The sequence below is a fragment of the Canis lupus genome, chromosome 1 (genome assembly GCF_011100685.1).
Source record: "Canis lupus familiaris isolate Mischka breed German Shepherd chromosome 1, alternate assembly UU_Cfam_GSD_1.0, whole genome shotgun sequence".
NCBI lineage: Eukaryota > Metazoa > Chordata > Mammalia > Carnivora > Canidae > Canis > Canis lupus.
Genome location: NC_049222.1, coordinates 31,969,233 through 31,993,126, shown reverse-complemented (window position 1 = coordinate 31,993,126; position 23,894 = coordinate 31,969,233). Strand labels below are relative to the sequence as shown.

General features: G+C 40.5%; 1 long non-coding RNA gene across 1 annotated transcript; it reads right to left on the bottom strand.

Moving 5' to 3' along the window:
* Positions 1–9,344: 9,344 nt before the first annotated feature.
* LOC119870740 lies at positions 9,345–22,791 on the bottom strand. The gene is made up of 3 exons (XR_005353593.1): positions 20,282–22,791; positions 19,450–19,725; positions 9,345–12,552 (listed from the first exon to the last, which is right to left on the bottom strand). It is a non-coding gene; the product is annotated as an uncharacterized LOC119870740 (long non-coding RNA).
* Positions 22,792–23,894: the final 1,103 nt, after the last annotated feature.

Below are 23,894 nucleotides of genomic sequence, written 5' to 3'. Positions count from 1 at the left end.
GAGGAAACTGAAGCTGTGAAAGATCAAGTTAACTTCCTCAAAGGCACTGAGCTAGAAAGAAACAGAGCTGAGATTCCAATTCTGGTTCCAGAAACTGAGCTCATAATCTCTGCATATAGGTACACATACATTTGCATTAGAACTAAGAAACCAAATTTTACCACCAGGGAAATTCAAATTTACAAAGGGGCAAACATCAAAATGTCCAGAAGTCAATTTGTTTGACAAAATATTCAAAAAATGAAATCCATTCGTGAGACAATTTTGGCTTCTAATAAATCTTTTTTAGCTTCTCAGTGCCCTAGACTATGACTTCAAATAACATTTGTCTATTTCTGTTTGAGGTTCTTGCTGAGATCAAAAGAGCAAGGGAGAAACATTTGAAAAGGGTAAAGGAAATACACTTTCTAGTATACTTTAACCCTTTTTTAATGGAAAGCCATATTTGATCCACTTGTGTCCAAGATTTGTTTTAGTGAATAACTCTCATCACTTGTGCCAACTCTAACTAACCCATGCACCTTGAAACAAATCCTGAGATTGTGCCCAGAGAGCAGTGATTGATTGGCCTTGTCTGTCACGGCAGGGGTGTGGCAGTATGCATGACCTGTATTTGCAACTCGCCCTGCTTTAGACAAATAAATCCACCCCTCCTGAAATATACTTCCAAGTAGTCTGTCTACAAACAGGCAAGGTGGAAAGACGGAAGGAAAGAAGGAAGGAAGGAAGGAAGGAAGGAAGGAAGGAAGGAAGGAAGGAAGGAAGGAAGGAGGAAGGAAGGAAGGAAGGAAGGAAGGAGGTATGGGAGGCAGCAGGAAGTGGGAGAGGCAGGAGGCAGGAGATAAGGAAAGAAAGTTTAGGAAAGTTTAGTTTTAGTTTAGAAAGTTTTAGTTTATAGACTATCTCTATAATTGGAATAGATTTTCACCTGAAATGTCCAGACTGACTAACTAAATGGATAACATTGATTTAATAATTGCTGAATGTTCCACACATTTTGCGTTGTATCTGTCTGCCTATCAGATGTCTCCTTACTTTCCCATGTAAATAGCATACTGGCCCTTGCCACCATAATTTCGCTCAGGCTATTTTTCCTTGTCAGTATTTCCCTTCTACTTTTCTTCCATCTAGCTATAGCCTCCCCATTCAAGTCCCACCTCCATGATGAATCCTGGCACGAGTATTCTTGGGGAAAATAGCCGCTCTCTATTAAGTGGCCCCAGAGAGGCCTCAACTTTGGTGATATCACCACAATTCCCAGGGAGCAGAAGGTGTTGGAGGAGGCTTCTTCCTCTGCAGATAAGAACTCCAAAGGTCAACTAGCTGGCTAGCCACAGAACTGAGTATTGAAACTCAACTTTACTGCATTTCAATTATATCAGACTATTGCTTCTTTATCAATCAACCAAATATAATCCTTTACTAGCAACTAGAATTCTGGTTTTCATTCTCTAAGCAAATCCCTTTAATTTCTCCTTTTTTATTATTCACTGGCTCTTTCATGTGAATAGATTGTCTTCCCAGAGAGAGTGTAGAACTCTGTGGGCTGAATACTTAGGGTAGCAGTGTGGAGCAGTATGGAAGGAAAACAGGGTTAGCCGTCAGAAGATCCAGCTCTGGTTCCAGCTCTGCCACATTCTAACTGTGAGACCTCAGTTAAGTCATTTATCTAAAACTGAGCTTCCTCATTCAAAAATTGGAGGGGATCGTCAGCTCGTCTATTGCCCAGTATTGTTAGAAGGATAAGTTTAGTAAATACTACACACATTGAGGCAATCTGGTATTTCCTTTATGCCCTCCTGAGCCTGAGCTACATTGAAAAGCAGATCTCAGCATCCTGGACTTCTGTCCTTGAGCCTCTGAGGACTGTTCCCACACATTAGCCCTAATTGGCCTGAGCTTTTCCTCTGGGCCCAGGCCCAGTGCCCTCACCCAACAAAACTCTTCACGGTATCAACGTGACCTTTGATACAATATCTGTGAAGGTTTCATTTTGTTTTCTAGTCTTTGTCAATGTTTATATTCACAAGGAAGAAGGATTGTTCTAATACTTACTTAATACCCTGTGGCATATGATGAAACTCCAGCACCACCATTTTTAAGTTTATTCTGAAGAAAATGCAGTTCTCTACCTGCCAACATCTGAAAGCTATAAATAGTGAGAAAAATAGAGAAGCCTTAAAAGTCCATTGAAAAGTATTGGATTTGGAGAGTTTCTTGGATGGCCAGAGTGGAAAAATATTTTGCTAAAAAATTGGGAGTGTTGCTCCTACTGGCATACAGGCAGACAGTTTAGTTAGTATTTACCCAGCCTGTGGCAAGGGAACACTTGGCTGTTTATTTCAGTGGAAGGGATGTTGGGAGATGCTGTTTGTCTAGTCAGAAATGCCCTTTGAGACTGCAAGGCTACCTGTGACCAATTTTCAACTAAATTTATCTTTGGACTTTGTGTAAGTAATCCAGCCTTAACCAAATCCATTTGGTCTTCTATATAACCATGTCACAGAATCCTTACCAAAAATCTCCTTGCTGTGGTCCACAATGATGGCTTCTGATTATTCAGCCAAAGTTGGATTTAAAACTTAAGTGTGAGTTCTGGATAAGTAGACCAAGTTTTATTTAATGTAGGAAATAACTATCACTTATTAAATAAAATGGACTGATACTTAACCAGTCATTTTCAAAAGTCTCTGCCCCTTGCTCCATGGTAGAATAAATAACACATACTATTGACTATTAATCAGCTAGCTTTATTTCATGAAATAATTTACGTTTCATTTCATTTCTTATTTGCAAGCACAGCTAAGGTTTTTAATAACTACCCTCATTGCCAATCTGACACTGACATGGTGAAAATGTGGGAAATGTATTATTTTTCAATCTCAAACATTTTAAGTTTTATGCCCTTTTGATAAAACTCAGTAATTTCAAAGATAGAATGGCTGTAATAAAGTGCAAAAATGTGTTTCTTGGAATGTGATTAAGTGGTGATTTACTATATGTTAATCAGCTTTGTTTATTTCCATTGGCTTTAATTTTCATGTGCAATCCCACAGGTTTGCTTGTGTTTCATTTTTCTTTTATTTCTGTTTTGGCCATTATATCAGGCTGCTCAATTTAAAAGATTGTTCTTCTGAGCCTGGCAAGATAATGAGGCTTGGGCTGTATCTCATTAACAGTTCAGAATTGTTTGACCAGTATAAAAATCAAGCATCAAGATTTGTGAAGCAGAGCCTTGATTTGGGGATGTTCACTCATTATTTGGCTCCTATTTTCCTATTAATTTTCACATCCTTGTTTCTGCATCATCAGCCATTCAGTCTTCTCAAAACTCTTGTGAAAAGTTATCATGACCCCATTTTATTGATGATAAAATGAAGCTAGGAGAAATAAGAACCTAACATGGTGAGACATGGCTAGGACTTACTCCACCCTGAGTTTGACTTTCATGCCCAGGCTCTTTCTGCAAGGCCTCAGAGGCTCATGAGGGAAGAAATCTGCAGGCCCAACTTCCTGTCAGGGTGACAAATGCGTTAAATCAAAGATAAAAGCCTCTATGTTGGGCTGTCAAGGGGTCAGTTCACCAAACCTTAATATCCTCCTTAGCTCTGTTCCTCTACAGCTGCTCTTCTTGAGCTCACGGCTGCAGCAACATAATTCAAATGTGGGGAGTCCAACCTCAAAGATTTTGACAATTGGGATGAAGCCCATGTAGGATGGGCTCTGCTTGTTTGAGTCTCAGGAAGCTGTTTAACTGATCCAGGCATCCTAATTAAGAGCCACTACTTCCTGGTGAAACATACAGAGGGAAACTACTACTTGGGAGGAATCCATGCAGAATTGAGAATTCCACACAAAAAGAAGGTGAACACTGCAAATAAATGAAATTTGGAGAACCTAAAATTAGAACAGCACTGAATCATGTTACTTCTAAATTGTTGTTCCATTATCTTCCATTAGTTTCTTCCTAAAAGCCTCATACTAAACATTGTAAAAATAGTGATCTTTAGGGGAGCCTGAGTGGCTCAGTTGGTTAAGCGGCCGACTCTTGATTTCAGTTCATAATCTCAGGGCAGAGACAACGAGCCCTGTGACAGACTCCCTAAACAGCCAGGAGTCTGCTTGAGATTCTCTCTCCTTTTCCCTATGCCCCTTCCCCTATCTCTCACTCAAAAACAAAAACAAAAAAAGTGATCTCTAGATACTGAATCTTAAGATTTTCCTAGATGCCGATCACTAAAAGTTTTTTTTAATTATTATTATAACCTCTTCAAATATGTCAAGATAATAGTAATAATAATAAGTAATGGCACTACTATGCAGGAGTCAGTCATCTATTTCTTTGTCCTTGAATGTCAATATCAAACTTTAATAAAAGCCAAATATGTCATCAGATGCCACTATTGCACAAGTCATGGAAAAGAAAGGAAAGAAGTAAGGAAATACACAGAAAGAAGATGAGAGGAAGTGAGGCAAGGAACACAGAATCACAGGTTTCAGAAAATAGCAGGCCATTGGAGAACCCTGGGGGCTTTGGGACCAGGTAGATGTAGACTGAAGCCTCAACTCAGAAATTTCACAAGATCTGGCTTATTCAGCAAATTATTTAACCTGTCTGAGCATCACTCCCTTCATGGATGAGAAATAACACTCATCTCATGGAGATATTGTGAATATTGAAGAAGTAAATGTGACAGGTTTGATCAGTACAGCTTCTAGCCCAGAAAGACACACTAGACGTCATGTGATCCACCTCCCCACCAAGTGTAGGTAGGCACCTTCCCTCCCACACTCTGTCGGAGGAAGGACTCTGTGAAAAAATGACCATTTTTTTCTCAGCTATACTTGTTTGAAATGTATTCTTAAAGCTAAGCCAATTTTTCCATTCACCCTAAGTTCAAAGAAGCCTTTTTAAATGTGAGATTGCACACAGTGTGTCAGCAGGGTAATCCCCCCTATTCAGGAGGCTCTGGTCCATGTTCTGGATGACACTCCGTGGTGGTGCACACTCATTTCAGCTCCTGACACTGAAAACTCACAGGCTGTTGTCTTTTCCCCTATCCTATAAATGTATAGTTGATTTTTAAATTTTTGTTTTCTAATCACAAAAGTCATGTGTAATCCACACAGCACAGTTTAAAAACATAGAAAAAGAAAAGCCTGAAATTTCACTTCCAATATTAACTTTGTTAATATGTATTTTTCATTATGGTATAACAGTGTCATGCCACAAGCACCGTTTTATAGACTTGTTACTCTGTTCAATTAACTAGAAGGTAGGGATACTAGAGCTCAGGGGCTCATCACCCTCCAGGATGAAGTGACAGAGATTGATTGATTGATAGGGAAATGAATGAATTAGACAACCCCTACATAATCAAGTCTGTTTATACAGATGAGTTAATTTGGGGATTCAGTCTTCTGACTATGAATCTTCACTACAATTCACTACACTTTGTAATCTTAAGAGTGCTTTTGGGTCTGAGAAAACAGTGGGAATTTTTTAGGTTTACCTAATTAAATAGTCATTCATTAATTAATGTCAAAGAGTCATAATCTTATATTTATCTGTAACATTACACACAAAGAAGAAATCAAAAAAAGGTTGTTATATTCTCTGCTGAAATTCAGAGATCCTAAGGATCTATAATATACCTAGAAATACCTGTCTAATAGCTCCATCCATCCGTAAAAGGGAATTAGGTTAGTTTTGTAATCTTGGAGATTGTCACCATGCCTTGGTTGTTTATTCACAAGAAGACCAGGCAATGTGGATAATCAGGCCCAAGGAGGTGACCCAAGTACCGGGTGTGACAGGCCCTGGGGAGCATCTGGCTCTCAGAAAAGGTTCAGCAGGGCAGAGGAGGTGTGGCATCCAAAACATGCAATGTCTCTAATCCTTGTTCAGACAAAGCAACTGAGCATTTTGGGAAAAAAGAACTGTGTTAGAATCATCTCTGTGTTCCCATGGCCTTTCTTAGAGACAAGCATATCATAATAAGCCCAACTGGGAGTTATTGTGTGCCTTTTCTATTCCCTGCTCTGCTCTAAATACGTTACCTCTGTAATTTCATTCAACTCTCACAAAATCCTGATGAGATGGGGAATGCTAACCATATGATAGAGACAGGGACTAAAGCCTTTGGAAATAATTTATCCATGGCCAGTAAGTATGTAATAAGGATCCATTCGTTCATTCATTCCAACATTTATTGACCACCTACCATGTGCCAGGAACTGTCCAGGTGCTGGGGATAGAGCCTTGTTTTCATGAAGCCTTGTTTACATTCTGGGAGTCAAGAAAAGGAAAATAAACAAGGAAGGCAAATAAATACACGTGGTAATTCTTGAGAGTGTTTATTAAGTTCTAGGAAGACCAAAAAAACAAAAACAAAACCAAAAAAACACAACACCATATTGAAGAAGACTGACCAGTAGGAAAGAAGAGGGCTGATCTAGACAGGGTAGTCAGGAAGACTTCTCCCTAGAGGTTAAATTTAGACTAAAATTTGCGTGAAGTTAAAAATCCAGAAATGTGAAGAGAGCAAGCAAGTACAAAGGCCTTGAGGCAGGAACAAGTTTGACCTGTTTAAGAACAGCAGTAGGCAGTGGCCACATTATGTTGATCTTTGCAAACCATGGTAAAGAGTTGAGATTTTATTCTAAGTGTGATGAAAAGGCTTTAGAAGATTTGAAGCAAGAGAAAAGATTATCTGACTTATATTTTTTAGAGATAAAAATCTCCGTCATTCTTATCCTGAAGCTCATGCTCTTAAGTCAATAATGTCTTTCAAAGAGTTGGCATCCAATTATCATAGAATAAAGGAATTACAGTAACAAAGTTCAAGAAGCAGGAATGATCCCAATGGGGGAGAAAAGAATGAGAATCCAAAACAGATGTAGTCCGTGAAGGAAGTCTGCATCACTCAGAGAAACCAAGGGACAGTTTTTAGATGGGCAAGGTTCTCAGAACAGGAACAAAGGGAATATGGCCAATTCAGAAGCCCAGGATTTATGGGGACTGAAAGGAGGCAAAGCCAGGGAAGGAAGCATCAGGATGAGGAACTTGGAGGGCAAAAAAAAAAAAAAGAACTCAGGGACTGACAGGAAGTACCATGACCAGCACTTCCTGTTCTCCAGGTAGGATTCACTTCCAGAGAACATTATGTAGAACTTAGATGCTGACCAGCACATTCTGTCTGGTATGGGTGGTGCTGCATCTTTGGGTGACAGGAGGGTGGATTACACTCTGGGGAAATGAGAAAAGACAAGGCAAAGGAAATCAAAAAGGAAGGGAGCTCCAAGTTGAGCAGGATTTTTTTTTTTTTTCTTAATTAACCTTCTCTGGTTCTTATTAGTCATCTCCTTTATTTTGTCAAGACATACATTATGTTTGCTTAATAGCCCATCCTGAAATTTTGTGGGATTATTGAGGTCACAACTGTAGGCAAATTGAGTTGTGTGAACTCTGTAAACTTAAGATAATTTTCATAAATCGAAGGAAACTCTTATTCTCTCTTCTTGGTTTTTTCTGCTCTATTCTCCCTTCTCTTTTCTTTGTCCCTCTAACTCTCCCTTCATCTTTCTCTTTGCCCCTTCCTTCCTCTTTTCTTCTTTGTATTTTTGCATATGGATAGGTAAAATAAAATGTGTAAAAGTCTGCAAGGAATCAGCATGAACTTGCACTTTTTGTGAGCTTATCTTTCCGATTTCCTTAAATATGAGAGTAACAATTTATTCTCCAGGCTTCAGGTACATTTCATATTATCCAAATTTTCTAAAAAAAAAAAAAAAAAAAAGCCAAAACAAAAACAAATAAACAATCAAAAAACTGAAAACAATTTCTCCTCGGTGGTTTACCACGTATTTCTGCATCTGCAAGTTCTTTCATTACTGGAATTTAATTCACTTAGACCAGAAAACACGAAATCATTGAAATCAGTTGGGGGTTCCTTCCCTTACTATTTTTTGCATTGACTTGTGTTTCACTTTCCCTTTATTAATGTTTATTTTATGCTCTTTAGTTTGAAGAGCCTTGCCGGAGAATGTGAAAAAGAAGGCAGGAGCGAAGGAGTTCTGCTTTCTGAATGTGTCCCTCTACCCACATTGCACCATCTGCCCCAGGCAACCAGTCTAGTCCTTCCCTGTTCTCTTCTGGGTAGTAAACAAATTTACTCAAAGGAAAAAAGATAAAAGGTAGGAGAGAACAAAAGGTGTGCTACAAAGAGGTGGGGAAGGGGAATGGAATGACACCCCTTGGCGCAGGGTTAGAAGCTGTTTACCCGCTGCCGTCAGGCCCCACGGCCACCTGCCTGCTTCCATATCTGCTGCGGCCTCCCTGCACAGCTCCCGCCAGAAATTATTACGAGGAAATGGGGGTAATATTGCACAGTAGTTGGCTTTATCTGTGAATGCCACAACTGCCATAGAGAGAAATCAGTCTTAATCATCAGCTTTCAAAACGTCGCTCAAACAGTTCCTCCACTTTGCAACCTTCACTCCACAGCACTCAAATCTCCACCTCCACCCCACCCCCGACCTGCGTACACCTCCCCAAAATGCACAGCCTTCTCCGTGCTGCATCTGGACCTTGGTCATGTCTCTGCTATTAGTCTCATCCCATTACAACCTACTATTTTTATGTCTGTCTCTGAGTTGATTGGGATTAGTGTATTCCTTTGCTGGGGTTGTCATAACAAATTACTACAAACTGAGTGGCTTAACCACAGAAACTTATGGTCTCATAGCTCTAGAAGCTGCAAGCCTGAGATCAAGGTGTCAGCAAGGTTGATTCCTTCTGAAGGCTGTGAGAAAGAATCTGTTCCATGTCTTTCTTCTAGCTTCTCCTGGCTTGCTGGCAATCTGCTTCACCCCACCTCTGCCTTCATGTTCATGTGTCACTCTCCCCGTATGCATGTCTGTCTTTCCGTATGGCATTCCTGGTGTAAGGAATGGGTTTGGGAGCTCCCCAGGATGACCTCATTTTAACTAATTACATCTGCAACGACCCTATCTCCAAATAGGATACTGAAGGTTAGGACTTCAACGTATGAATTTGCGGGGAGCACAATTCAAGTCATAACAATCAGGCTCCATGATTTATTCTTTACATACCTGATACCTAGCACAGCACCAGGTGTTTGCCTGAGGTCCAGGACCTTCAATAATGTATGTTTAATTGGCTTAAATATCTTCGTCACTTTTGGTGTCATTGTCAGCCAAATTGAACATGGGATCTACATTTTTTTTTCTGAAAGGCAGAACCATCAGGAAGCCCAAAAAATCTCTGGGATTTTTTTTTTTTAATTTAATTTGTTTATTTAGAGAGAGAGAGAGAGACGCAGAGACACAGGCAGACTTCATGCAGGGAGCCTGACGTGGGACTCTATCCCGGGACCCCAGGATCACACCCCGGGCTGCAGGCGGCGCTAAACCGCTGCGCCACCTGGTATTTTTAAGAGAATGGGTCCTCCTGATCTCCAGAGACATCAGAGGCTTGGATAATAACATTCCCCTCAGTCCTCATGCAAGAGGACTGCATGTGACAATGTACCGTGAGCCCTTTATCTGGCACATAGAGGTGATCAACCCTTTGCCTGGCTCCTATGACTTAACAAATAAAGAATGAGGCTTTTGAAGCCTGCAGACCACATTCATTCTGCAGATACCTGCAAAGACAGATCTTCACTCCTCCTTCATTTCATCTTGTCTTCTATAAGAATCCAAAAACAATGAGATCAGAGATGAACAGGACACAGGGCTTTCTTAAAGAGAAATGTCTGATGGGGAAATAAAATGGTCTGGTGGGGAAACAGAATGTGGCAGGTCTGGTGGGGAAACAGAATGTGGCAAATCTAGCAGTGTGAGGCCAGGGTGTAATGGGAAGTCAGAGGCCATGAAGATTAGGGTGGTTCTTCAAAAAAGAATAACAGTGAGCCAGGTGAGGAGATGGACAAAGATCTTTCCAAGCAGCGGGCATAGCTTTACAAAATCCAAAGGTCTGAGAGCAGCAAGGACTACCACAAGGCTGTCAAGTTGCCATCCTAGGAATCTGGGGTCAGGAATCAGATCAAGAGCATCAGGCAAGCCATGTTAAGGAGGCAGTGACTGAAGGGATCTAAGCACTGAACTAGCATCACTAGGTTTGCAATCTGGAAAGACTGCTGAACACAAGGATTGACTAGAGGAGGTCTGTGGGGATCCAAGAATATGGATTGGGAACCCAGGACATATTCCAAAAGAGAAATAATCACAGGGACATGAACTAAAGGTGAACAGTGGTGGGAAAAGAATTAGGAAGAGGTTGTCACTTCCTATGTCCACCCAAGTCCATTGTCATCCTCAGTAACACTTTGCGTACATCCCCTATAGATGCACTTGGGCTTGAATGCCCATATGTCCCCTTCCCACCTGTGCTTCTCCTATAGAGACACCACTTGACCCCTGGGGGGGTGGGGGGGGCTTTGCCCAGAGGCATGAGGAGCTCAAAGTGACTACAAATTTACTCTCTGCACACAACGCCCCCCACCTCGAAAACCACTAACCCTTCAAATCCCACAGTCCTCAGCCAGTGATTACAAAAAACAAAACATAAAAGCCTAGTCGCTTTGATTCCACTTGGGACAAATTCCAAGGCATAATTTAAGCTTCAAAGTTCTCCCTGGCACCAGCTGAAACCATGCCATTCCCTGTCTTTACTTCCCTTATTCCCGTACCTGCTTCTCCTGGAAGAACTTCCTTAATAAATTACTCACATATGACTCTTCCCTCTGAGATGTCCTTCTGGTGAACTTGTCCTAAGACAGAAGATTTGAAAGCTATTGGGGGGGGGGGGGAGGTAACGTACAGAGCTTGGCAAGTGGTTGGATGTAAGAAACTCTGATCTGAACTAGAAGAGAAACATTCAGTGCAGCACAATGCGTTTTTACAAACATGTACTTGGGAATGAAAAGGACAAATGCTATGGAGGTAGAAGGTTAATTTTACACATTTAGTTTTTATTCTTCCATTAACTCTCTGTGGGGGAGAAAAAAAAAGGCTTTTGATCATTAAATGGCTCAGGCTTTGTTACTCTGAATTTAGGGCACTGAATCGGGTTATGAAAGGTTATTAAATCCATAACCCTTTAGTAGGATTTCAATGTCATTACCTTTGTATCCAGGAGAGGAAAAAGATGCCAGATTTCTGCCGGCCCCGCTACTGCTCCCTGTTTCTCCTCCCCATCCCATGGTCACTGGCTTTCTCCAGATGCCTCATAGGCTTCATGTCCCCAGGAGTGGGCTCTGCACAATGTTCTGCACTGACTGTTCTCATACTGCCTACCCTTGCCCTACCTTTAATTCTGAGCAAGGTACTTTCTCTTCTTTCTTTCTTTTTTTCTTCCCCCTTTTTAAATTTGTGAAGGGATGAATGTGGAATGTGTGCTGCATCCTGTGAAGTCTGAGCCATCAGGAAGTATGACTAGGCAACCTTGAGAAGGGTTTCTGGTGTTACTTGTAGATTAAGCTCTATGTTCTGTAAATGTATCTTAAGCATAAGTAAAGTTTGCTACTGCAATCAAAGAAAATTTCCAACAAAGGTAATCTCATACAAATGTAATGCCAAGTATGATACGTATTACGTTGCTGGGTGTGAGTAAACCAGAAGCAGCTCACATAAATGTCTCTTAATATCTAATTATTGAATAGGCAAAGTAAATATGTTGTTTTTAAGCTTCTTTTAGAGAGGCTGTAGCCAGCATTCAGGTGAATCAACAGCTTTCCAATCACACACAGGATTTAACAAAGCTCCCAGATTTTACCTCCTGGTAGTTATCACATAGCTACATTTGAGGGCTTACTTTATATCAAACACTGTGCAAGGTGCTAGAGACACATGGAAAATGGCACCATGGTGTCCATCGTGAATATGGAGGCACCCTGTGAGAGCTCCATTTGGTTTTAGGGGCAAGGAGAGGCATCCCGTGAAGACAAAACACCACCCTTTCTCCTTGTGTTCCCATGTTAAGACCTGTCCCAGGAGAGGCACTACAAAAACAAGTGAGTCCAAGACCCAAACTTTTAATACTTGTCCCCTACATTAGTTATCCTTTGGCCAAAAGGTAAGGAGAGTGACATAGACCTCACGTACACTCATCCCTTTGAGACAGAAAGATTGAGAAAATTGCACTCAGTTAAGTAACTAATGAGTTAAGTAATTTAATTGCTAGTAGGTGGATGTTAACTTGAAGATTCATATACCATTTTTGGCTCAGTGCTTGTGCCACGAGGTCTTCATTCATCATCCTGGTGAAGTCACCGGGACCCAGAACATTGCCCAGAATGCAGCCAGCACAGATGTATGGATCGTCAGCGCCTCTCCTGCAGGGACAATTCACGTTTACCAAGTTCACAAGGTAGATATATAAACCTGAAGGCAATTTATTAATTATGTGGAATGAGCAATGACCATCACAGGAACTGAAAGTCTTCAAGTCCACACCGCTAGTATGTCTCTTGTGGTGGGCTTACCTCTTCGGAAAACCAAGTTGCACTGCAACATTTGCCTGGGGCCCTGGGAAGCAGAACAAGGAGAGTTAAACAAGCAAATACTTCATGGCATTAGACTGAAATGGCCAGATGTAACCATGTAACCATCGCTCAGAACAGAGAGGCCTGTTAGCTCAGCTTCCCTCTCCCTAGATGCATGCTACTTGGGTGTGTTGAGCCCCTGGCAAGTCAGCATCCAAGACTCTTTTCTTTTTTTCCTCAATGTTTTCATGACTAACCAATGCTTTTGTCTTTTTTTAAAAAAATAATACATTATATCTGTTATCAATCAAATCTTATAAGTGTAGGAACCACACTTTTTTAAAGAAATTCTCATTCTCAGTTTTTATCATTTTTTTTATTTTAAAAGTAAAATCTCTAACAATTTTACTTCCCTCTTAGAGAAAGCCCTTCCAAGCTCATAGAGAAAGCTTTATGTAAACCCCTATGCATGGACAACAGTATGCATTTTAACATGATTGGTGAACAGAAAGAGGATGAGAAGCAGAATATTAAGACCAAATAATTTTTCCTGGGAAACCAAGAATTCAACCCTAGTAGAATATATCTATATTGTATAGCACATTAATTGACTCATTCTTCCATTCCAAAAGCATTTAGTGAAAATTTACCATTGGCTTGCTATGTTCTAGAAAGAGGGAAATAGTATTGAACCAGATTGACAAAGTGGCTGCCTCCACAGACCTTCAATTCAAGTTAGAGGCTGAGGGACGGACCACAAACAAAATAGAAAATAAAGGAAAATAGCAGGTGGAAAAGAAAATAGTGGCCAGTGTTCTGATAAAAAAAAACATTAAAACATGTCTTACACGGCGACTGCGTAATGGTGATCAGAAAACCTCACAAGGTAATGACATATAAACTAAGACCTACAGAACAAGAAGGAAATAGCTACATGTCAATCTGGGAGAAGAGCTTTCCACAGAAACGATACATCTGGTATAAGGCACACATCTAGCTTTATGCTAAACACCTCTCATTAATGTGACTTTCACAAAGAATTCTGTGGGCAGCAGTTGCATTGCAGATATTCTCTAGAACATTGAGAAGAGAAAGCCTAAATGGTTCCAGGATATCGTCTGTAAACTTCTAACTATTGAGACAGAACAATTTCTCACTTAATTCACCCAACTCTTCTCTGCGTGGTAGATGATTAAGACAAGAAAAGATTACTGCCCACGGTTTGGCTGCTTTCCTATGGCTCAAGCTCTCCTTCCCCCACCAAGAGCCTTTAAAACTTGACCTGATGCCAGCACAGTTCTAAAGCCTCTACGTTAAAGCAGCAATATTGACCATCAGTACTCTTACAGATGCACTGAATTTTCTGAGTAAGGAGAGGCTTGCTCTGTTAGATGAGAATTCTCTTTCTCCTTGTGATGGCACCAGAAAGATTGCAAATGCCACCAAGTTTAGGTGCCCTCCTTTTAATAATCTTTCTTTAGCTTCTAGCTCTTGATTTACAAATAACCAAGGTCATGTTTTGGTCCCGTTTTTCACGTAAGATTGTAGCAGACAAGAAAGGAAGCAAACACCAGGAAGAAAACGTAGCTGCATTTTTTGGTACCCTGACTTTTTTGTGTAAACGATATTTAGAACTGAGCTGAAAGCAGCCCTCATGAGGGACTGGGAGTAAGCATTTTGTCGTGGTCTGTCCACATGGTAACAATGTCTGAGCTTGTGGTTTGTGGGTTTCCTTTGGCATATTCTGTCCCTCTAGATACTTTGCTGTTGTTTCCTAATTTAAAACTCACCATTTTGAAATGCTCTATGTTTTATAGGAAAATCCCCAAAACATTCTAGTTTAATAGCAATTTGTTTTCAAAACATGCAAACTCATGGTTTAGGAGCTTACTTCACAACATCCAACATCATGTCACTTAGAGTGAGGGTTTAGGACATTATTCCCCAAATGCATTCCTGTTGTATTTGTGTGATGGAATTCACCTTACCCAAACGTCTCCAAGGGTCTCCATAAGTGATAATCTAAAGGGAATTAGCCATCACCATTAGGATGAGAAAAACATTGTAAAACCAGATACCAGGCCATAGATTTCCAAGTCTTCCCCTACCCTCACCTTTCACTCTTACATAACAAGATATAACTTTGTTTACTCTGCATTACAATTTCAGCTGTAGCAAACTGAAATTTTACTAGGACCACACTTGCATTTCCTTCCGTTATATAAGGCATCCTTCTCTACTTTTGTACCTCTCTGACTTCTCCTTTGACAGCTAAGACTGTGGTAAGCAGGGGCAGAGAGTTTCTAAACCAACTCTGTAGTGCTTAGGGCTGGACTTTCTATAAGAAGTAACGATGGTTTGAATATTCTTTCCCAAGAACTGCAGAGGAAGTTCCTAATGCTTTTTGCATAATGTAGATAATCAGATAGGTCACCTCAGTCAAATAACTCCATTATATATTTAGCAATTAAATAAAAACAGTTAAACCTAAAAATCTCCAAACATATATTCTCTATTGGTCTTTATCTGAATCTTCAACAACTGTTTTATAAAAGATCCAGATTTTCTGCATGAGGTATAGATACAAAGATTTCAACATTAGAGAATTTTGAAAGTCATGACAGAATTTTTAATGAAATGTATAAAATTAATATCCAACTTAAATAAGTAGACATCAACTTAGAGCATCAACATAGCTTTGTTATCTCCACTTGAGAATTTTTTTTAAGATTTTATTTATTTATTCATGAGAGACACAGAGAGAGAGAGAGGCAGAGACATAGGCAGAGGGAGAAGTAGGCTCCTCACAGGGAGCCAGATGTGGGACTCCATCCCCGAACTGCTGAGCCACCCAGGTGTCAATTCCACTTGAGAAATTTTAAAACTATTTGGGGATATTGCATTTACTTTGCTTTGAGTGGTTTACTAAGACCTTGGGCAAGTAAATTTCCTTCAGAATATCTCAGCTTATTTCCATTTGTGAAACAGGAATGGGAACAGCCCTAAACAGATCTGTCCATAAGATTCTGAAATTGCTTCAAATGGAGTTATGTAAGAAGGAAGAGTCTCTGTTGTTTTTATTGAGTGATTTCAGAAAAGCACTCTTGATGACCACAGTTCAATCTCCTATCAGATACTAGAAAATACTGCCAACACAACTGGGTGTTGAGCCCCAGTTTGGGTAGGTTTATCTCCCTAGCTACTAGTTTATTAGCATACTACTTAGAAAAGCTCATCAACTCTTTCAAAAGGAGTGATATATTGAATGGAAATTAAGTAACCCATGTGAGTATGATAGAGCACCTCGCTGAATAAAAAAAAAAAAAACAAAACAAAACACTGGGCAGCTTGTGCCTGATTCTATGTTCTTGCCTTTGATCTCAAGCTATCTGCTATGGTTCCTGACTGAACTCTACTCTATATCTCAAGTATTTAGTTCCTCCCCTCAGAATGCTTCAAAATGCCTACATGTGTGCAGCCTCTTTATCTACCAGCCCTCTCATGATGCTGCCTTTTAGAGTTCACTCCCCCCCACCCAGAAATTTGACAAACAACTCAAATTGTGGATCAGAAGTGTTAGTTGTCTTGGTGTTTTGTTTTGTTTTGTTTTTTAATTTGACTGATGAAGGGGCGCCTGGATGTCTCAGTGGTTGAGTGTCTGCCTTTGGCTCAGGTCATGATCCCAGGGTCCTGGGATCAAGTTCCACATCGGGCTCCCTGCATGGAGCTTGCTTCTCCCTCTGCCTGTGTACCTGCCTCTCTCTCTTTGTGTATCTCATGAATAAATTAATAAAATCTTTATAAAAATACTTTGATGTTTATTCCAATTAATACAGTTCAATACATTATTGTGCTCTCAGAATATATGCATTTCCCACATATTAACAAATACCGAAAGAGCATCTACCACATGCTAGGAAATACATGTAACATTTTATATCTTTCATGTGGGGTTTATCTTATTCTGTCTTATCCATTAAGTATTAAAGTAGCCAGAATGCCAAAATGACAATGACCCATACTCTTGCATAGCCCCTTCTCCTTGAGTTTGAATAAGATGTATGAATATGGCAGGATACACTTCCTATGCTTAGGTCATATTCTATGTCACAGTTGACCTTATCTGACCTCCTCAGTGAGACCATTAAAGGGACAGTTGAAAGGGATTTGAAATGTGAGAAAGATTTGACCCAAGGATGGATCCTCTGAGTCTGGCTTTGAAGATGGAGGGGGATGCATGGCAAGGATCTGAGAGTGCGCTTTATTGCTGAGTGGCCTTTATTGCTTGCAGCCAGCAAGAAAAGAGGGACTCTGTCCTACAACTGGCTGGAACTGAGTGAACTTGGAAGAAGACTCCAAGCCTCCAGATAAGAACTCAGTTCAGCCAGCACCTGGAGTATGAGACCCTTGATAGAGAATATGGTTGAGCCACATGACTGCTGAATTACAGAACTGTGAGCTGATAAATGGCTGTTATTTTCAGCTGCAAGGTTCATGGGTAATTCGTTACACAACAATAGAAAATTAATATAAGCTAGACTGTAAACTATTCTAAAGCCAAGGTTTTATATACTTCTATATATCTCCTAGATATCTTTTGGAAATAAACGCTCTAGGGTGACAGTGAGAACCACTTCCTATGTTTCTTTAACCATTTTATATATAAAGCACTTAAAAGTCCTACTAGTATAGAATCATTCCTTTTAGACCTAGATTCTTACTCTGGTTTCAGAGACACATGGATCAACTTTTTCAAGAACAAAAGGAAAGGTCTTTAGTGTTTCCAAGCAATGCATTTAAAAAAAGAGAGAGAGAGGTAAGAGGCAAGGAATTGGAGGGTTTTCTGAAACTTGTATTTCTTCCCCATGATTGTTTTGTTTCTCCTGCCAGTTGTGACATTATATAGGAGGAACACTAACAGAGTTTTCAAAGACTCGGGAGTTAATTGGACATAAGAGTTCGCCAACTGGAAGTTAGCCAGGAACAAAGAGGGGGAAGAACATTCCAAAGAAAAGGGATATTTTGTGAAATATCTGGAGAAGGAAAAACGCAGACCTGTTCCAGAGCTCTCAGTATTTCAGTATGATTCAAATCTAGTGTAAAAGGGGAGAGGGCAAGTTCTACAACATCAGATATAAATAGGAAGCAGGAGACTTTGACTCTCCTCTGGCTCTTCTAGAGCTCTCCAAAGTCCAAGAAGGTATCTACTCTGGTGTTAGGTAAGAGCTAAAGACCCTGAGTGGATGATGAGTGCAGGAGTTGCTTGGGCTTTTGGTGACCTCATGTGAATGAGAATGTCTTTCTTGGGCCCAAACAGCACTGATCAAAACCCCAGTGAACCATTCCCAAGTGAAGCCCTACCATGAGTGCCTTTTATTCTTGGCAAATGGCAGGAAATAAATAGATTTGGATTCCCATGATCTGCCAGGAGGTCAAGAGCAGTAATGGGTTTCAAGGTTCCCTAACCTTAGAAGAGTAAGAACATAGTAGGAACACAGAGAACTTTCTTTGTGTCCAACTAAATTACCTATCAATTCTATTGGATGAAGACATCAGAAAAGAGTCCATAGATGCTTGACTAGTTAACTTATACTCACTTCTTCCTTATAAATTCTTCTAAATTAGGGACATCCAGGGTGGCTCAGCAGTTGAGTGTCTGCCTTCGGCTCAGGTCATGATCCCAAGGTCTGGGATCGAGTCCGCCATCGGGCTCCCTGTGAGGAGCCTGCTTCTCCTTCTGCCTGCGTCTCTGCCTCTCTGTGTGTGTGTGTGTGTGTCTCATGAATAAATAAATACATCTTTTTAAAAAATTATAAATTCTTCTTAATTAGCCCATCATGTATTTACCTAGTCATGTAGAATAGTGTTAGCATTTCCATTTTTCCTAAGGAAAACCTACAATTTTCCTGAAGAATAACTCTTATTTCTATGTTTACTGCAAAAGATAGTGATATTTCTTACAAGTTGATATTTTCAAGGGCAATTAAACTACTCTTATCCATCACAGAAAGAAGCAGATTTTTTTTTTCCTGTGGTTTTGATTCCTGAATAAGGTTTTGCTCCTTTCTATCATAATGTGGAACGGGGCTGGGGAGGATGGAGTTAAGGTGGGTCAGGTGCAAGGGAGGCAAAGCGTGGAAGAAAAAGTAGCTTTCTCTCCTGAGAGGGCTTTGACATGGAAATGTGCCTCCCGAAGATAATGGGGAAAGGAGGATCCCTGCTGGTGCCTGGGTAGAGGAAGAGCCCAAAAAAACAAAGGCCATATAGCTCCCTAAAACAAACAATAAGAATCAAAGAATTCACTGTTGTGCTCCTCACAACCTCCTCAGAGGAGAGAGAAGGTGACAGGGCACTTGCTCAGCACTGAGTCCTTCAGAAAAGATATTTGAGGCTACACTCTCAGATGACAGCATCTCGCACACAATTGGCACAGTGGAAAGCTTAGGTAAGTTGGATTTCTTACTTTTCACATTCAGATTGTGAATAAAGGGGGCCCTGAGAGGCGAAAAATAGACTTCTGTTATTTTATCAATGGTTAATCAGTGAAATTCTAGAAAGAGTTTCCCACACTTCGTTCCACCCCACTTAGGATTTTCTGGCTTTGACCGGCTCCTTGTCACTGTTGTTTAAATTATACTGTGGCCTGCCGTTTCTTTCCTTCTTCAGAAGGGGCCCAAATAATGTCAGTTGATGAGCAAACACGGGAACCTGCCTGAAATTTCCTCACCTTCTCTTGTGTAAGTATAACTGTTACTTTTGTTGTCAGTTTAAAAGTCAGCTTTGCAGAGAAAAAATTATCACAGCTGGTACATAGGCCATTGGTCATGGAAGGCCGAAGAGGCCAAAAGCCTGGAAGCTGACTAATCCTGTGATATTTTTGATGGAAAGTGGTTAGGATAGAACATGACATATACAAAGGACAGATTCTTCTAGCACTCACCCTCCACACCCCGACTTAGCACTTCTACTGAAATTATAGGCACCATTGTAGGGAACGGGATTTTTCTTCAAGTTTTAGAAGTCCAGTCCATTTCCTCTTCCTCCTAAAAGGCATGTTGGCAGAAAGTTGGGGGAGGGGTGGCCTGTGCAGGAAGCTGCTTGGCACAACCAAGTGCGAGGAGATGGGGGTATCGCTCCAACTTCTCCTTTTCTGGATTGTTCAGTCTCTCACACTCCAGGATCCTTCCCAGGGGAGAAGATGGCTACTCCATGCTTTCTGTGCAAAAAAAATGAAGGGACCACAATAGAAGGCAACAGGGAAATGGAGACTGTATTATTTGCCAGATCTCTTCACATTAAACCAATTTCTAAGGGATATCTGGGGAGGCTCTAACCACTCAGCTGCTGTGGAATTTTGGGATAGTCTTCTTTATTTTGAAAACTAAAAATGATTTTCATAGATAGAAAAACATAGATACATGCGCACACTTTTTTTATAGGTAGCAAACCCCATATTTACTCCCCAGCAGAGATGACCAGGGTCAAATTTGGTTAAACTTCCCAGTGTGCATGTGTGATGTATATGGTTGATTTGGTTTGGCTCACAAATAGAGATCATACTTTACACGATGTTTGTTACATGCTTTTGCACTTATCAGCATTTCGTGAAGATTTTCCTTGCCAGTAAATATTCTTCTATATTTATTTTTAAAGGTTGCATGTGAATTAATCTCTTTCTGATGCTAGATAACCCCTCCTCAGCAGAGTTGAGAGGAACGCATCAGCAGCATGTCTAAAATCCCATAATTGCTTTGCGTCTGTCGTTGACTCACCTGAGTCAAGAGAGCATTCAGGATGAGCCCTGAGGCAAGTCCCTGCTCCTTCAATCTCATCCCCTGTCTCAGGTGGGAAAGGAGGCAGCCAGGTGTCTGTTGTGGAGGAGGGGTCCCTGCAATGGGAAGGCCAAAGAGTGCCCAGAGAAAGGGCTCAAGAGATGTGAACCATCAGAACATCCCACACTCTTGTTCTTCTCTGAGAGGTGCGTTGGTCATTTTGCCATCCCACTGACACCTATGATTCCTTTCCTACGTCTTGGATTATTTTTTTAATTGTTTTGAGATTTTATTTATTTATTCATTTATGATAGACAAAGAGAGAGAGAGAGGAGGCAGAGACACAGGCAGAGGGAGAGAGTAGGCTCCATGCAGGGAGCCCCACATGGGACTCGATCCCGGGTCTCCAGGATCACGCCCTGGGCGAAGGCAGGCGCTGAACTGCTGAGCCACCCAGGGATTCCCTTGGATTATTATTAAGGCCCAAAATAGATCAAGAGAAACATTTTACAGTTAGATGTTGACTGCAGATGTCTCCGTTATCATGACCTTCATATTTTCAGTGTGGTCTAGACCACAGATAAGTCCACTTCAGAATATACAGGAAACAGTGAAGAAGAATTGCTTATCTCTCCCTATTTTCCTCTTTTCCTGGTCCTGAACGAGGAGAGCTGCTTTTCACCACTGTTCACTCTTGTCGGTCTCAATTTGCCTTATGCCTTTTTCCCAAGGTCTCAAAGCAGCATGCAGGGCAACCCAAGAAGGCCTTCTCCAGCTCTCCCCACAGCTCCTGGATGACAGCTTAGCAGCAATGATTTAGGCAGTGGAGGTAGAGCAGAGGGAAAAAAGAAAGACAGGGCAGGGGTTGAGAGAACTATCATTCTAAACCTTTGTTAATATACTCTCCCTACGTCAAGGAGGTTATGAAGATGACATGGCTTTATTTTCAAAAGATCTTAGGATTTTTAAGTTCTCATAAGTTAGGTGGAATGTAAGAAAGTATTAATTAATTAGGTAATTAATGATAGATAGATGGATATAGAAGGCCAAACATCAATTATGACTAATTGCGACTACATAGCTCAAATGGTTCTATTACATTTCCAAGCCCCCTTTTAAAACTAATATATGTCAAGGACAACTTCATATATTATCTCAAAGTCTGAGACATATTCTAGAAGAAATCAGTCAAGGGGAATAAATAAAATATAATAAATGCTGTGGTAACAACTTGATTTCTTGCTTTGCTTACTAAATGATAGAATTATGTTCTGTAGGCAAATAGCTGAAAATAACTCCCATATAAATAATGACATAATTATATAGCATAATAGCATTCAAATCTACTCCTTACTGTCTCTTCTTACCACTGCCTTACTAATAATACATAACATTATTGAGTGCTTACAGTTTCCTAGACGCAGATCTAAGGGTTTTGTACATATCTATTCATTTAATCTTTACAGCCCAATGAAATAGCTGCTATTGTGATCCTTGATTTATGGAGGAGGAAACTGAAGCATAGAAAAAGTTAGAAACTCCCCCCAAGGTCATGGCTTATAAGTCCAGGATTCTGCATCACATCATGAAGTTTCCTGGGGGCTTTGGGGCACCTCTCACTAAGAATTGGCTCTTCTTCCTCCTCTCCTTTCCTGATTGATCTCCCTGCCTCCCCTCTAGCCCACCATCGCAGAGCTACCGAAGTAGTTATCCATGTGCAAAATTACACCATGTCATTATGCCTGTTTAAAGTCCATCAGTGATTGTCTTTCACCTACAGAACAAACTCCAGCCTTAGTGTAGACCTCGGCATGTTTCCTCTTCTCACCTGCAATGTCCTTTCAATGTCATTGTCAGCCATCACTCACGACATAAATGTTCTCCACATTTTCTTTTCTCTAAGATTTTACATAACACTCTCTTCCTCAATCGTTGCCACTATTTGGAATCCAGATGAAATTCTAGCTCCTCCCTGAAGCTTCCCTCTATCTCAAAGCAAGAAATAACCTCTCACTCCTGTAGAATCCCACTGTACTACATTCATTTCTTATGATCTTTATTTTTGGTTTTCCTTTTCTTTTTTTTACCACCTTTAGTATGACTTTTTAGGTGCTTGGTTGTTTTACAGCTCCTAAAAATTAAAGACCCTGGTTTGTGCAGCTTTAAACTTAACCATCCCTTGCAGTTCCTTGCACACAGTAGGTGCTCAATACACATTTGTCGCATGGAAATTCCCTTAGATTCTGTATGGGGTGAGAATATCTTGTTTGACACTTGAATCTGTTTTAGCTCATGGAGCGTGGTGGGAGAATTTGCTGTGGGCGTGTAGGAAGGACAATTCCCAAGGTTGGGGGAGACCATAACTCAAAATACAGTGTCGCTGAGTTATCAGTTGTGGTCTCATATTTCTGCTGTATGAGTAAGAAGGGGAAACTACTCTGCAGATGGCACAGCTCTTTTTCTTCCACCTCCTGTTTACTCCTCTTCTGAGTGGCCCCATCATGATTAAGCCTAACCGACCACTTACAAAAATGTCTCCTAGTTCCATGAAATGCATATTGGTTGCTGCAGGAAAAGCAGATTCAGGCATCCATCCCTCTGCTCCTTCTACGTGTCCAAAATTCTCTTTGCTCCCACAAAGGCATTGTCTGCAAGGGTGGCAAGTAGAATGTTATTAGAAGGAGAGAGTACAGAGAACAAAATATTTAAAAAGGAAATTTTAAGGGGATCCCTGGGTGGTTTAGTGCCTGCCTTCAGCCCAGGGCATGATCCTGGAGTCCCAGGATTGAGTCCCACATCAGGCTCCTTGCATGGAGCCTGCTTGTCCCTCTGTGTCTCTGCCTCTCTCTCTCTCTCTCTGTGTGTCTATCATGAATAAATAAAATCTTTAAAAAAAAAAAAAAGGAAATTTTAAAAAGAAAAAAGAAAAAGAAAGAAAAAACAATATATTAAAAATATTGGGCATGAGGAAGAAACAAAAATTGTAAGAAGTGATTTAAAAAGCAAAAATTAAGAGGAATGGGACACCATCTAAGGAAAGAAAGAAAACCCACTCCCCTGTTTTTCCCTTAAAATATATTCTGGCCTCTGCCGACAATTGGAGCATTCTATCCATATTTACTCCCTAAACTATGCTTTCTTAGATGTAGCAATAATAAACACTGATATACCCCCAGGGCACCCAAGGGAATTCAGTCAGTTAAGCGTTTCACTCTTGATTTCATCTCAGAGTTGAGAAATGGAGCCCCACATCAGGCTCCCCAGTCAGTGGGAGTCTACTTGAGGCTCTCCCTCTCCCCCACTTGCATGCATGCACTCATTTTCTCTCTCTAATAAATAAATTAATTAATTAAAAATCTTAATAATAAAAAAACCCTCTTATATCCCAAAGAGTTGAAATGCTTGCCTCCAAATCACCAAACAGCTTCATAAAGGCCCTCATCTGTCACTGAGATAAGTTCCTACATTTTATTGCTTGGTCATCAGTCAACTTTGGATTGATATTGTACAGGTTAATGGAAAGAATAACACTTTCCATTAAGACAATATACCTGGGTCTTATCCTTTCCCCATTCCCTCTTTACCAGTGTAACTTGCTCCTCTAATTTTGTTT